Consider the following 12,295-nt stretch of genomic DNA (forward strand, 5'->3'; position numbering starts at 1 on the left):
TATTTCATGAAAAGGTTGTGAAAGAAATGGAAACTTGTTGAAACCTGAGGATAAAAAATTAGGAGGATGCTTAAGCTTTGTCTTAAGAGTAAATGCAATAGCAGCTTTAACACTGCCTTTTCTTTCTGTGATTTTTCATTTTCTTTATACCTTTAAATTTTTTAAAATTATTACCGCTGCTGTAGCATCAATACACATCCCAAACACATGTTAATAAGTCTTACGCACCACAACACGTCCACTAGATGTTTGGTACACATTTGGTACGACCAACCCTTTGTGGCCTATGCGTTGCATGCCTGCCTGGCATGCAGAGGGCCGGGGTTTGAACCCTAGTGGCTAATATTTAATTATAAAAAAAAATTTATTTCATTTTTTGAGATACCTCTATTAGAGGAACATCTTCACCTATTTTGGCTTCATTTGCTGTGGAAGAAAGAACCTGTGGATGGAAGTGCAAAAAATGCCAAGTACCACCAATGATTATTCAAAATGCCGTGCAATTGTGATCAGTTAGTAGAGTAGTCAGCCTATTATCGGAGACAAGGCCATCCGTGTTTCACTGCGCTTGCTGTAACGCACACGTCAAAGGTGACCGGTGAACTCTGCAGCATGCAGTTCAGTTTGAAGAGGGCTGTTTTGACGGTCACTTACGGTGCCACTCGCACCTGAATGCGACGTAACCGATGGGAGACCCTTAGTGCTATCCGGCACCTTAGTCTTATATGGACATTGGCTCGGACTACATGGTGGCATGACATATCCATATATCCGAATTAACGAGAGTCAAATTAACGAGCATTTAGTTGCAAGTTTCGGAGGTTGCATGGAACAGAGGGGAGGTAGCTGCCGGTCACGGTAATGGTTTGACTTTACCCATTCATCCATGTTTTTGCCAGGTATACAGGGTGTTACAGGAAAGACTAAGTAATTTTAAAAAATGGGCTTTCAGAGGTAAAATTGTTTTTGTTGCACGAAGTTATCAACGGTCTGGGCGGGTTCTATAAAACGGGTTAGATGTGCTTTTCAGTGGAATAATTAACTAAAATTTGTTAACTCTTTAAGTATTGCAATTAGGTGCATGATTGTAATTTGGAAATTGTAGAGAATCATAAGTCGACCAGATATCCATCGTTAGATTTACGAAAACTTTATTGTGCGGAGAACTGCAGCGCTCAGAAACTCAGCTTTCCAGACGCGCGCAACGGGCTCCGGCGGCAGCTGCGCGCCGCAAAGTCATGCCTCTGCGTTGACGTCAATCACAGTTGTACAAATCACAGGCTAGCCGAGCGTTATCTTGGGCCGAGCAGCGGCAAGCAGCGTTGTGGCCATCATCTGCTAAAGCCTCCTTGCTCGCCCAAATATGACTTGTCATCACGAGCGCCAAGTGCGTTCACAGCCCGCGGTCCCGCGAATGCATTGCCCGATGCATAGTTTTGCCATATCATACTAGGAAGGCCGCTTTTGAAAAGCTTTTTACGGCTTATGCGCTCCGAAATCTAGGTGTCGATTAAAACTGCCAAACATACACTGTGATCGCAGTCATGAAATATTTATTTCTTCCAGACCGCTGAGGTGCTCACAGCAAATGCTCGAAATGGTGGGTTTGCATTCCAATACATAACTGCGCACGAGCTCTTACTGAACGTACCGAACGCACAATCATGTCACCTGGGATGTTTGCCAGCTCTCTGGTGATTCGGTCCTTGAGATCTTGCAGGTTTGTTGGAGGTGTTCCATACACTTCGCTTTTCACATGCCCTCAAAGAAAAAAGTCCAATGGTGTCAAATCTGGTGACCTTGGCGGCCATGGAACGGGCCCGCCGAGTCCAATCCATCGTGAAGGAAAGCTCAAGAAAACGCACAGCACAGGAAGACGAATGTGGTGGCGCTTATCGTGTTGGTACCACATCGAACGCACAACGCTGAGGGGAAGTTCCGTTGCGAGGTCTTCAACCGCACCCTTTAGAATGCAGTCTGTGTAACGCTTGCCTGTCATGTTTCTGTCAGCAAAGTATGGCCCAACGATGCGGCCCCCAAAAATTCCACACCACACATTTACAGAAAACTGCGACTGGTGCCTGTGTTCTCGCAGCCATTGTGGCTTTCCTACAGACCAGTAGTGCGCATTGTGCAAGTTGACTTCCGCATCTCTGTGGAAGTGCACCTCGTCGGTCCAAGGCACAGTTTAGAAAGTGTTCATCTTGGTCGCACTGGATGAGGCACCAATTGCAAAAATCTAGCCTCCGTTGGAAGTCATTGTCCTTGAGTCCCTGATGCAGATATAGGTGATAAGGTTAAAAATGATGCTTAGACAACACTCTCCAAACTGAAGCAACATTGCTTTGAGGTGCGTCAACGATTTCCCTCACGCTCGCTCGCCTGTGGCTTCCAGTTAAACGTAGGCCAAGACGTCGGACTCAAAATCTTCGCTCAGGACATACTCATGTCTTCGTCTTTGAGGATGCACCGCTCCAGCCGTGCGAAAGCAATTGAACACCGTTTTGAACGAAGGAAGTGATGGTACGCGACGACCGGGGTGTCGTGCAGCATACAGACTTGCTGCTAAACTGAGGTTAAAATCCACGTTCACGTATGCAATTACCATGTCGACTCTCTCAGCCGTCGAAAAATGGTCATACGCAGCTGCAGCCATGTTAAGTAGTGGAAAGAATGAAACAGCCAACGCTAATGCTGTCCAAAAGAATTTGATATCGCCAGCTTCAAGACAAGTTTTTTTTTATAAGTCACGGATACGCACCCTGGGCTCGAGTAAATGACAAGTCACAAATTTAGCGGTGGAGGAGGCTGCACGCAGACAGCATCCACGGCGAGCCACTTTTCTTTCGAACCACAGATAAAGCGTGGCGCGCGTGCGATGTGTACAACTGTAAGTGACGTCAACACGGAGGCGTGACTTTGCGGCGCTCAGCTGCCGCGCTGAGCCCGTTACGCGCGTTGTGAAAGCTGAGTTTCTGAGTGCTGCAGTTCTCTGCACAATAAAGTTTTCGTAAATTTAACAATGGATATCGGGTTGACTCATGATTCTCTACAATTTCCAAATTACGATCATGCACCTAATTGCACCTAATTGCAATAAGAAAGTTAATTAACGAATTTTAGTCAATTATTCCACTGAAGAGCACATCTAACCCATTTTATAAAAATCGCCCAAACCCTCGATAACTTCGTGCAACACAACCAATTTTACCTCTTAAAGCCTATTCTTTAAAATTACTTAGTCTTCCCTGTAACGCCCTGTATATTATTAGGCTTGTTGCCAATATACTAAGTGGAATGCAGTGCAATTCTCATTGCTACAATTCAGCTTAGTCCTAAAAGTGTTCCTTGCTTGGAACATTCGTATCCTAATGAGAGACTACTTTCCAGCTCTTTCATTTAGAAGTCATTTGAATGGGCCTCTGTTAAAATCCATATTTTTAAACTGCAGAATAACTATGAGGTATGGAATATATATTTGGGATTTTTAATTCTGATAATTCTTGTAAAAATGTTCTACAAGCATTGCAGCAATTAGAGAACAGCTGCGAACACAACAATAGAAGCAGTGGGCCAGTGAGTCTAGCTTCCCGTGATAACAGCTGAATCATTGATTGACACCATAGCTTTGCTTTTGGACAGGGTTTGGAAAAATCATTGACAATCCGTTTTAATTAAGGGTGTGCAAGTATTGAAATTTCCAAATACGAATATGGGAACGAAATGCCTTTGATCATCGAATTGAATATCGAGTATTATCTGATCAGTTAAAGAATGAAAATTTATAAAATAACAAACGTCCGCCTTGCTTATTTCAGTAACCACGGGGTATTTGCAAATAAAATTATATTCGAACTGCAAAGAGGTGTGTAACCTATAAAAAGCACAGTACAGTCGAACCCGGATATAACGAACTCGAAGGGGATCGCAAAATAGTTCGATACGATATACAGAAATCGGCTTGAGACGCCACTTGTGATCGTAAAAATGATACTGTATTTGTCGCGTAATCAACGCACTCGCATAATGAACCCACTCCCCACTTTTGCCCGAGAATTTGAAAATAAAATTAAAAAAAGCGTTCGGTGCCGCATCCCTCCGTTTCGACCATCGAATCCACAGTTCATTTATATGGCGTGTTTATCTTTTGACTATACTTTTGACTTCAGCTCCTGCGGTGGCAGGGAGTGAACTTGGCAGAACGCCCGTGATGGCTCGATTGCGTGAACCTGGTTCGATTTATCGCGCCGCGCGTTGGCCAGGCGTAGTTCACTGCCAGAAAATAATTGGAAAGCGTGATAGCTGCAAATGCCGTTTGAAGAGAACAATGCTATAAGCCGGTGTCATGATTGCAGCTGACTGCATGCTTTCGCTGATTCATAGATGCAAGAATGAACGACTGTCGCAAAAAAAAAAAGATCTGCCGCTTCTTAACATCTGCAGCCACCATAGCTTACGCTGCGCCGCACATTCAGCACGACAAGTAAGGACGACTCTCGCAAAAGAAAAAAAAATTGCTGCTTCTTAAAGTCCGCAGCCGCCATAGCATATGCTACCGTCGCACATTCAGCACGACGGCAAGGATGAACGACTCTCGCAAAGAAAAAAAAAAATATATATATCTGCCGCTTCTTAGCATCCGCAGCCGCCGTAGCTTACGCACGTTCAGCACGACAACAGACGCGGCGCGCAGAGCGTTCACAACACACACTGGAGAAGCGTCTGTCACAGGCTAAGCTGGCTTGTCCGCACATGCGTAATGCCTGCTGCTGCGAATGAAGACTGGGAAAGAGAGAGGAAAGGGAGAGATAAAGCTCGGCAGAAGAGTGGGCACACCCTTGCGCTTCGCTCTATCGTGTTTTTCCCGTCTCCCGAACACCACGGCTGCATTGGTTCCCTCTTGTTCCTTCACGCACGACTTGTAAACGTCACATGCTGTCGAGCGGCAAACGATCACCGTAGATGCGCACGCCTTTGGGGAAAGGGCGCGGCGCTGCCCAAGACCAACCGTCGCCGAACTGTGCCTTCATTCCTTCCACGCGTGACTTGAAAACATCACGCGGCAAACGGTCGAGGGGGATTTGATTATCTTTGGGGAAAGCGCACCGTCCAATGCGTGGTGCGGAGTTCAATATATCGAACGACTGGTTAATTGAGTTCGATATATGACGCAACTTTCCTAAACATTTACATGGGATTTTCAAGGGCATATTCCGTGAGTTCAATATAACCAAAATTTGAATTATCCGAGTTCGATATATCCGGGTTCGACTGTATAAAACAGTCTAAATTTTACGCAGGGCTTCGTATGCCAGTTTTGTACAGGGAGGACCTCCATGAAGTAGGGTGAAGCTGTCAATTCGCTACTGAATGCAGTAAACTGTAGTTAATTCATACATAATAATACAGCGACCAAAAAAAAAATTCCAAAGTGAAAGCTCGAATTAATGATTAGGCCTAAAAAACAGCTGCAGAAAACAGTTTGCATCACAGTAATTGCATTTGATTAACTGTTAATCAAATACAATTACTGTGATGGTGGTTGTCTGCATTCGAGATGAAACTGGGATGAGAACAATGTTTTTTTCCCGGTTTCGTCAAGTGCTGCTTTGCTTTGCGCACACTGTCGGGAAGGCCACAATCTGTAGGCCCAATATTGGTCCTGTGCTGGCAATGTCCGGCCCTACATAGGACCAAGGCATTGCCAACAAACTGCAATATTGGGCCCATGCTTGTACTGCTTGGGTCCTGACAAAATGGCCCCGTCACGTTTTTTTTTGCCTTTAATGCTTCATCGTTGTTGACAGAAATTTGTCAGCAGAGGTGTCACGCTTTTGGGAGTGAGAGTTAAAAATAAATTATAAATCTTGTCTCCTCCTGGAGTCAAACCTCCATCCCTTGTATCTCCAGCTCAGCGCTTTACCAACTGCGCCATGCCCCATATCGTGAAGCGCTCTTCATAATTCCTCTTGTCTACCCTGAGGATGATAGCGGGATTCTGCGAGTAACAGATACTGCACCTTTCCTTTCCTGTAAACGAATTATAGAACGCCGGTGAGCTTTGATGCGTTCAATGAAATGCTGGCTGTATTCGACAAAGGGTGCGCGATGTACTGTCACGACAGGTCATAATGTCACCAAGCGATTCATGCATATACGAAGCTGACCCCGCCGGGCGTCCAATCCAGGCGTCCGTGTGGCGCCTTTCATTTGCCTCTTCTTCGAACGCCGCATCACACAGCAAACAGAAGCAGACCCAGATGTCTAGGAGGCGTTAGTACAGCAGGCATCAGCGGCGTTTGAAATTGATTTACAGGATACAAAATGTGCAGTATCCATCACAACTCTCCGCGGACACATGTACCACGCAGTAAAGGAAGGGAGGAAGGTGGGAGTGAAAGAAGAGAGGAGATAGAGGTGCCATCCACCGCACTATAATGGCTTCTGCCTTATCGCACTTTAGTGGTCCAAAGTGCCCTCTAGAATTTTTTTAAGATGCTTTACTGCATAGTCCACGCGGTCAAGAATTGCGGTGAAGAGTGCAGTGCAGTAAAACTTAGGTGAATTTGAAAATTGTCAAATGTGTGCAAATTTCAAATATCAATTTTTCAAATACGAATATGAATCAATTAACAAACGTAGTGGATTTGTGTTCGAAATTGCAAATATTTGCACACACCTGCTTGTAATATAATATAGTGCCATAATTTGTCACACTTGTTAATCAGACAGCTTTGGAATACTAGTTACACAGATGTCGTAGTAACATAACAGCCTTCCATAATGGTTTAAGATATACATGTATGAAGCACCGCTAGAAGGCATTACTGCATTTCTTTCTAGTTTTGAACTATTCCTGCCTGATAGCATTATGCTTCAGTTGTGAGAAAGGAGCTTTCGTGAAATAACAACAGCAATGAGAATTTATTCTCCACAGCCCGGCGAAAGAGTTCTGAAGTCATTCTCATTTCGGTGCCCTTACGGTTACAAAAACATCACATGCTTTGCTCTATTCCTTGTTTCACTAGTGCCCATTTCTTTCACACTGTCTTATATTTACCATATTGTTGGCTGCTGAAACCTTATCTGTGCAGCTTCAAGCACATTAAAAAGTAATTTGTCTGGTTTTAGGTCATTTTTGACTATTTTTTTCTGTGACTTTGCCACAAAAGTTCAATCTTAAATATTCTGTGAAAGGAGCATTTGAATGTGTGTGGAACTGAGCCATCATGGCATCTGTGCCTGCTCTCTAGGTCATACATGCATTCTGATACAATGAAATACACTCGAATCTCGATATAATGAACCTCGATTTAACGAAATTCACGATGTAACAATTTTTTTTCCCAATCTCTGCCACATTGAAAGCCATGTATTTTTTCCGCGATTTAGCATCTGCACTTTCGATTTTACAAAATCCTCCTGCATCGTATGCATGTACCAGCAGCCACCGTGACAATCGGATGAGAACTAAGACTTCAGCCCTGACACACTGCATTTTAAATCTGCCCTTTTACACGCCAATTTTGCCAGCAGTCTGGAATCTGCGAGTGAAACAAAATGATGACAAGGGCATACCGCCACGCCATTCGTCACGTGCATACAAAACCCGTGGTGCGGAAGTTTTAGAATGCATCATGCCACGACGTCACTGGCCAGTCGAAATGACAAAGCACTAACAGGAAATACTGTATTTACTCATGTAATGAAAATCGATGTGAGTTTGGGGGTAAGATTCAATACGTGAGAAAAGTTGATTCTTTCTTTTTTTTTTTTTTTTTCTGCGAGTGAGTCGTTTATCCCAGCCATCAATCGTCAAAAAGCACACAGCCGCGATCATGACGCTGGCTGACAGGATCGTTCGCTTCAAAAGACGCTTGCTGTTATCACATGTTCTAATAATTTTGTGATAGCAGACGGCGCACATCCACCCCAATCGCTGCGTGATAAAACGAATATGCCCAAAAACACCCACTGCAGGCACTCCTGTCAGGGCCGCGGCGCTGGCACTTTACCAAGTTTGCCTCCCCCCCTTTTCACCCCACCACTAGAGCTAATGCCAACAGACACATCGTGATTTTCTAGCTGCACAGCACCGTGGGCACGCTGCCAAGAAATACACTGGACTCTGACGGCGCGAAAGAGAGAGAGACGTGCTAACGACTAGCGTGTTTTGTTTTTTTCCCCAAGTTCTCAGTGGCAAAAGTGGAAGGTGGGCTCTTATGCAAGTAAATACGGTACGGTACTTGAGCAAAAGATTGCCACACCCAAGGTTAGCTGCGCCGGCACGGCACGGGCCCCGATGCGGACATAGGCTAATCTAGTTCAATATAATATGATAGCGTCCCCGTTAAATTCCCTATATCAGCTGATCTAGAAACTTGTCTCCGTTTGCAAACTTTGAGTATTAGGCAGTGCGCTCGATCTTTGTGCACACGGAGAAAAATTGTCAGTTCGTGCCCGTTTGCTATCACTCATTATGTGCTCCTGATATACAAAATAGCATCCAGTGCCCTTGTTAGAGCTATTGTTGCCAGATTTTCTAGCTTATTTTCTGAATTCGTAATTTACAAGTTCTAGCAGTGTTCCACAAACCTGTTATATGTAAAAAGAAATTAGCACTAATACTTGGACAGGGACAGAAGAAAATGCACGTGACGATTGACAAGCGCTTCATTTGGGCAGCTAAAACATAGCAACCTCGACGTAACGAAATTTGTGATTTAACTAAATTTTTGGCACCAAGTTTGACTTCCTTATATCGAGGTTCAACTTTACTTTTTATCTAATTGGTGCTGCATGAAATTCAGAAGTTAAAGTGTTGTCTGCCATAACATTCTTTGCATGCAATGATGGAACTGCTGTCTGGTACATTGCCAAAATGGCGCACTAGCAACAAACTTGTTCCAAAGAAAGCTTAAAGAACAGAAAAGTCTATGGGAAAAATGTGTCACCAGAACTAGAAACGATTAGTGTTTTTCTGCTGTGCACTGAATGGGTCTCAGAGTTGCAGTAAACTATTGGTAAAAAGCAACTGCATTGCTTTTTGACATTCGCATATTCGGGTAAAAATTTTACTGTAGGTTTTCCTCTCTGCTCTCACGCTTTCTACCAGATTTGGGTGTCGTGCGATAATTCATTCATGTGCAACTCAATTTTGAAGTGTGCAGATTTTATGGCCTCAGCTCGGACGATTTCTGTGGGCAACACTGCGTTTGTGACGTCACAAACGTTATACCCACGCTAGTGCCCTGTCTTCGCGTGATCAAGAAATTTTGAGGCCTGTGTTAGGCTATCCCAGGCATTTCATGTACTGCATCATGATTTCCAGTCTTCATTTCCACCATGCAACGCGCGTGCGAATGTTTTTCGAGTACTGTATGCGACATCACTGATTCGTCAACTGGAATGTCATTTGCGGCAATGAAACCAGCTTAGGTTACGATTTGCTGTTCTTTCTTTTAAAGAACAGTTATACTTGCAAATTCGAGGTACGGTTCGTTGTCTGGGATTGTGTACACTCTGAGGAATGTAATGCAATCAAAAATTGAACAGGGCGAAAAAAACCCACAGGAATTGTGCTTTAACTCATATTTGCATGCCTTTAATGCTGGTCAAGTTGAATAACTTTCTAATAGGTTCTGCGTGTGTTTATCACTGCTTGTCTCGAAAGGCTATGAAGTCTGGCCTGTGAAAATTCGCGTTTCTGAAGGCAGTGGGCAAGGGAGGGGGGTATCGGACTGTCGATCAGGCCTGCAGCTCACTCTGCAGATATACACTATTAGTCACCACCATGTGCCAATCTGTAGTTTGAACAACGATTCTGGCAGTGACATGTTTTAACCCGGTAGCGTTAAGGGCCCCGTGTCGCAGAAAAGTCGGTGTCGGCGGCCGCCGTCCCGCGTCTAAAAACGAGTAGGAAAAATCCCCGACCTGAGGAATCGAACGTGGGCCTCTGGGGTGCGAGACGAGCATGCTAACCACTCCACCGCACCAGCTAGATGGTTTGAAATGGACAAAGGCATGTCTATTAATTGCGGTGTCCCTTAGAGAAGAGTATTGTGGCGTATAATAATAATAATTATGAGCACTTAAATTACAGAATTACAGAACACGCAGTTAAGTGAGTGGCAAAAAACTTTTCCGCTGTACTTCCTCTTCGCTTGGCGTGCAAGTAGCGCCATCATGCGTGTGGCGCACGGAATACGATAGACAGCGCATGGCCGCCGAGATCTTCATCGCGTCGGCTCGGATCGGCAACGATGTTAGAACAAGTAATTATCAAACAGTCATGCTTTGGATGAGTTAACGAGTGTTATATCATGTGAACTACGTCTGTGTCACTCAAAAGCGTGACAAGCAAATGAGTAGACAGTGCGAACGGTGCGCGATAACGCTGTCGCATTCCATTCTTAAAGGCGAAGCTTAAGCATCCTCCAAATTTTGCTTCCGCTGTCAAATGTGAAACTATGGCAGACCTATTTACTTGGCCAAGCAAATCAAGAGAGAGGACCTTGGAAGTAGCAAACACCACCAAAGAAGCTCTTAGTCTAAAAAGCGGAAGCACAGAGTGGCAGTGTCTGATATATGGCACAGATAGCGGTTGCCGCCTCATCCGCATTATCAATGCGTAAGCATTGTATGGCTATGTAGGCGGATTTCGCGTGGGCATGGCTTTGTCAGCACTGTACAGGGGAACTAGTTGGTATATCGAAAGAGGAATGGTACCATAGGATAGGGCGTCGAGGAAAGGTGTGCAAGTGGCAAAATGGTTGATGTGGTTTATATTTGGGTCATTAATTAGAGCCAGTAACAACAATAAATTGTTCACAGAAAAAGAAAGGCGCATTGTATTCACACCTTTTCTGTTCACACCTTAACTGTGCTTAAGGAAGGGAGGAAGATGGGAGTGAAAGGGGAAAGAGTGAAAGGGGTGCGGTAGTGGAGGGCTTCAGAGTAATTTAGATCACCTAGGGAGCACAGGGACCCCTCTTCCTCCTCCATCCAAACTTAATTAGAGCCACTTGTGGTTTACAGGAAAGGGAAGGCCCAGTATCTGTCACTCTCCGAAGAGGAACTAGTTGTTATATTGAAAAAAGAATGGTACCATCTGATAGAGCATCAAGGAAAGATGTTCAAATGACAAAATGGTTGGTGTGGGTTTATCAGGTAATCGATTAGAGACAATTAATTGGTTTACAGGCAAGGAAAGGCCCAGTATCTATAACTTGCTGACAACACAGCAATGCTTAGGCTTACGCATTTCTTCAGTGTAGATTCTGCAGTGATCTCGGAAAATTTCTTTTAGCACAGTTGCACATTCAAGCCTTGCATGCTACATTTGCTATGTTTTGTTGGCCATATTTCTTGCAATCTTTTACACTGGTTAGCTTATCTTAAAACTGGGTGCTTATGTAGGAAATTTTGTTGTTTGTTCAACCTTGAAACGGAGGTCTGACTCTATGTTTGACAGCAGAAATGACACCCGCACAAAGCTGGCAGCTGTAGTTTGCTCATAGTAACAGAGGCAACTGTCATCTTTGTAGCCTTTCCTTGCTCACCTTTGAGTCACCAGCATGTGAAAGTGAGGGTGCTTGTTTCTCCTGCTGGTGCGGGTATTGCTTAAATAAAAAAAGAACCTGCTTTGTTTGCATAGCCTATGGGCCTAAAAAGAAGTACTGTGGGACTCTTTACAGCTAGCAAGTAATGGACAGGAGGTATCAGTGCAGTTTAGCAGTGATAAATAGTCATTCCACAGCTGCGCATAATATGCACGCACAACAATTAACTATGACGAGCACATCGAAATGGGCTAGATGGAAAAGGCTTGACACTAGTGGAGACTGCCTATCCGCATGGACAGTATGCACAAGCGCCCCCTATGCACAGGCGCAAAATGCTGCTGTGGAGGGGTCTTTGTGCTCAGGCATTAGAAGTCAGCCAGGACATGCACACGCACACTTATAAAAGCAGTCGTATTTAGCAGTTATGAATCCATAATGGTTGGCAGTAGTATTCTGTGACCTATTAGTGGGGCTGACATAGGTGACTGCCTCCTTGCAGAAAAAAAAATCTCTTCGAGCTCTTTTGTTCTGCAATGTGTGCTGTCAGAGGCGACATGTTGTGAGTGGATTAGAGGACTAGGTGTCCTGGTGTGTTATAAAATTTGTTGACCTATTGGGTTGTAGAGGAATATCTTATCACTAATTCTGCTTGTCAGTATACAGTAGGTGGTTCTCATTTGCTAAAGGCAATAAATCAATAAAGGACACGTAGCATGTAAATATGTGTATAA

General features: G+C 44.3%; 1 protein-coding gene across 1 annotated transcript in view; it reads left to right on the forward strand.

Moving 5' to 3' along the window:
- The window catches only part of LOC146199573 (uncharacterized), a 36,825-nt gene that overhangs the window by 18,182 nt on the left and 6,348 nt on the right, over positions 1–12,295 (forward strand). The window lies entirely within an intron of this gene.

Source organism: Amblyomma maculatum, chromosome 2, assembly GCF_055883805.1.
Source record: "Amblyomma maculatum isolate TAMU_Amacu chromosome 2, ASM5588380v1, whole genome shotgun sequence".
In the NCBI taxonomy this organism is placed as follows: Eukaryota; Metazoa; Arthropoda; class Arachnida; order Ixodida; family Ixodidae; genus Amblyomma; species Amblyomma maculatum.